This window comes from Corvus cornix, chromosome 1 (assembly GCF_000738735.6).
Source record: "Corvus cornix cornix isolate S_Up_H32 chromosome 1, ASM73873v5, whole genome shotgun sequence".
Lineage (NCBI taxonomy): Eukaryota > Metazoa > Chordata > Aves > Passeriformes > Corvidae > Corvus > Corvus cornix.
Window position 1 is genome coordinate 104,932,765 of NC_046332.1, and position 4,035 is coordinate 104,936,799.

Sequence of the window (4,035 nt, forward strand, 5' to 3'; positions counted from 1 at the left end):
CAGACACACACACTAACCACTTTTAAGATTGCGTAGATGGAACCTGATCACAACATTGTAATAGCCACTGTGATAAATAAATGTCCAAGTATGAAATTAGCAGCACGTATCTCCAGAACTAATTCAATGACTGCTAAGTTCAAGCATTATTTTAAGAGGACACTCAGCAAAAGCCACCAACTTAATTTGTTTTTGAGAGGAAAAAGATACAGCACAGTACCTACTCCTGAGTGACACCAAAACAAACTCCAGGGAAAAATACAAAGGAACAGTAGATCACAAGTAAAATTAGAGTTGGACTGCAAGGGCTCTGTTCACTGTACTGAGAACAACTGAGCTATTAACTTTTATATACAAGCTGTATTCTCTCTCTGGTGTACCAAATCTGACACAACCTAACCACCAATCAAGGTCAGAAATCCTATTGCTTACAATATAGTTTTACCCTTTGCCTACTGAAGTCCAGGAAGTGCAAGTTACAACAACATTTCTGCAGGTAAGTTAACCTGTGTTGCTCCAAAGTGGTAGCAGCACACCTACGGTACCTGCAGTTTCCAAGTGTGTTCTGCCCTTGGATACCTCTGTTGGCTGTGGGAGCAGAAAGGGCTGTGAATATCAGCTGCAAGCATGGCTTCCTTCCTGGCAGCTGCACCCATGGGAGTTACCCCGTTTCTGATCACACCAGCGTGTCTGTGGCCGACTGGAAACCAGAGCGGCTGGGGACAACGTTGAGGTAATGGCTTCATCAACACAAAAATTACACAAATGACTCAAGATCTGCTGGTATCTTGCTCCCAAGTGGTAAAGAACAAGGGGGTAAATGTGAAACAGTTATATAAAGACAGGATGAATGGCTAGCCAGTCAGGAAGTTAGGATTCAGGTCTTGCAAAACATTCAGCCATTTGCCTTTAATGGCATTACAGTTTTCTGAAGATCTTCCCCTGCAATGACATGACAATTGGCTATGCTGAATCTTTGAGAGCAGTGTGCCCTGTATTCTGGATTTCCATTGCCTATGTGAATGAAAAATTGAATAAAATGTCCTTGGAACCAAAGACCTTACAGAATATAGTGCTGTTCACTGTCACTTTCTATGCACTTTACATTTGTTGGAAAACTGGCCTAGAAATTGTAAAATCATTCAAGCTGGAATTGTTCAATCAATTCTGCAGACTGTCTTGGCCAACCCTCCTACTCAGAGCACTGTCACATACAAAAGGTTGCTCAAGGCTGTGTCTGGTTGGGTTTTGAGTATCTCCAAAGTCAGAGGCTTCACAATCTCTATGGGAAACATGTTCCAACATTCCAAAGAAATTCAGAGTTTCTAAATTTCAACATGAGAACAAAGAAATAAATTTTCCCATTTACTTATCTATACTAGAGCTACCCTGCTGTTGATTATGAACTAACCATCATCTTTCTCTGCTCTTTCCCTTAACCTCTTCCATCCTCACAAAAATATTTACTTAAGACTATTTTACATTAATATCCCATATACGGTCAAGCTCAGAAAACCTTGTGAAGGTTAGTATTTTAGGACCCCTTCCTGAAACCCAGGGCTGGGCTGAGTCTACAAAAGTTTAACTACAACCTTCATGGAATTAAATAAAATAAATAAACTTCTGAAATATTATGGTTCCCATTCTGTTCTCCGTACCATGGTGTGTTGGGTTCATGTGGCCAGCTCTTGCTAGCAGGGGTACTACAGGGGTGGCTTCCATGAGAAGCTGCTGGATGTCCTCCATGTCCATCAGAGCCAATGCCAGCCAGTTCCAAGATGGACTCACTGCTGGCCAAGGCTGAGCCCATCAGGAATGGTGGGAACACCTCTGTGATAACGTATTTGAGAATGGAAAAAAAATTTTTTTTGTGCAGGTGTAATTGCAGGCAGAGAAGAGCAGGGTGAGAACATGTGAGAGGAACAAGTCTGCAGACACCAAGGTCAGCAGAGAAGGAGGGGCAGGAGGTGCTCCAGGCACCAGAGCCAAGATTCCCCTGCAGCCCATGGTGCAGCCCATGGTGAAGCAGCTCTGCTCCTGCAGCCAAGGGAGGAGACCCAGGCTGGAGCAGGTGGATGCCTGAGAGGAGGCTGAGAGTCTGTGGGAGGCCCATGCTGGAACAGGCTCCTGGCAGGGACCTGTAGACCCATGGCTCAAGAGAAGCCCATGCTGGAGCAGCCTTCCTGGTAGGACTTGTGACCCTGTCGGGGACCCACACTGCAACAGGCCGTGTCTGAAGGACTGAACCCTGTGGAAGAGTGATCCAAACTGCAACAGTTTGTGGAGAGCTGTTGCCTGTGGGATGAACTCATGCTGGAGAAGTTTATGGACAATGTCTCCTGTGGGAAGAACCCCAAACTGGAGAAGGGGAAGGACTCCTCTCCCTGAGCAGTGGCAGGAAAAACACGTGATGAACTGATCATAACCCCCATTCCCATCTCTCTGCACTGCTGGGGGAAAGGAGGTAGAGCTTGGGAAGAAGAGAGGGGGAGGGGGAAGATATTTTTAAGATTTATTTTACTTCTCATTATCCTGCTCTGATTTTGTTCATAATAAATTAAATTAATATCCCAAATTCGAGTCTGTTTGCCCTTAGGTATTTACTGAGTGATCTCCCCATGTCCTTACCTCAACTCATGAACCTTTGTTATGTTTTCTCTTCCCTGTCCAGCTGAAAAGGGGAATGACAGATCGGCTTTGGTGGGTGCCTGGCATCCAGCCAGGATCAACCCACTGCATACGGTTAAAGTTTGCAGGGTGCATGTTTATCAAACACTATACTGAAATAAACTCCAAGCATCGCCCAACTTATGTTTTATGCCTGTGTGTTAAGATACAAAAGACTAATGCATAAAATTAGAGCAGAGTCAAAGCTGAACCAGAGGCTCATTGGCAACATAAACACTACACATTTACTGTTCACAGCCAGATAAGTCACATTTGCATCATTTGATAAGCGCACCAGCCAATTTCCTTCCAGTTTCCTTAAACGTTAAAAACGCCTCTTGAAGAAACCTCCTCGAGGCCTGGCCCCACAATTATGCAACCTCTTTGAAGGTACCTCCTCACATCCATGAGGCTACTCACTTAATTTCTAATGCCTCGAAAACTTTAGGGTGCATCTTTAATGGATCAACAGCAATACTCTCCTTAAAAAAAAAATAACACCCACCAGCATTCTTAACTTGTAGGACAAGGATGAGAAAACACCTGTAGGCAGGGCTTGTGTTTCAACGCCAAATTATTTCCAATTTTCCACAGTCCACAAAATGCGACCCCCCCCGGCCTGGTACTGTTGTTACGTGAATGGCAGCGGCCCCCGCGGAGCGCCGTCCGTGTTCTACGTGGGGACCTGGGGTCCGGCACCGCACCCCGCTGCTTTCCGCTGTCCTTGTTCCCAGCAATTCCGGCCGGCAGCCGCGCTCCGCGCCGGGGTGACCCGAGGCCGCGCAAGCCGCGGCCCTCGGCCCGCGTTCGCCCCAGAGCGGAGCCCCCGCACCCTAAAAGCCGCTCCCCGCCGCGCAGACCCGAGTCCAAGCCCGCAGCGGGGGCGCGGAGCCTGTGGCCCGCACTCCGGGGCCGGGCCGGGCCGGGCCGCGGGCCTGGCGGCGCGCGGGGGGGCTCGCCCGGCATGGAGGGGTCGGGCGGGGAGGGGGCCCCGGGGCACCGCTGCGCTCCGGGGGCGCACGCCGAGCCCCGGGCGGAGCAGCGCGGCCGAGCCGCGGCGGAGGCGGCGGCAGGAGGAGCCGCGGGACCGAGCGCCGCCGCGCCGCCCCCGCCCCGCCGCCCCGACCGCCGCCTCGCCCGCCCCGCACAGGCCCCCGGCCCGCTCGGCCGCCCCGGCCCCCGCGGGCGGGCAGGCGGCCCGAAGCGGCGGCGGCGGCGCGCTCCCTTCCGCCTGCTCCTGGGCTCTCTCGGGCAGTGACGTGACGTGCTGACGGCGGGCCCGGCCCGGGGAGCTTGGCCGCTTCCACTCAGCTCCGAGCTCGGCCCCTCCCTCCCCTCCCGCCCGCCCGCCCCGCCGCAGCCGCCGCC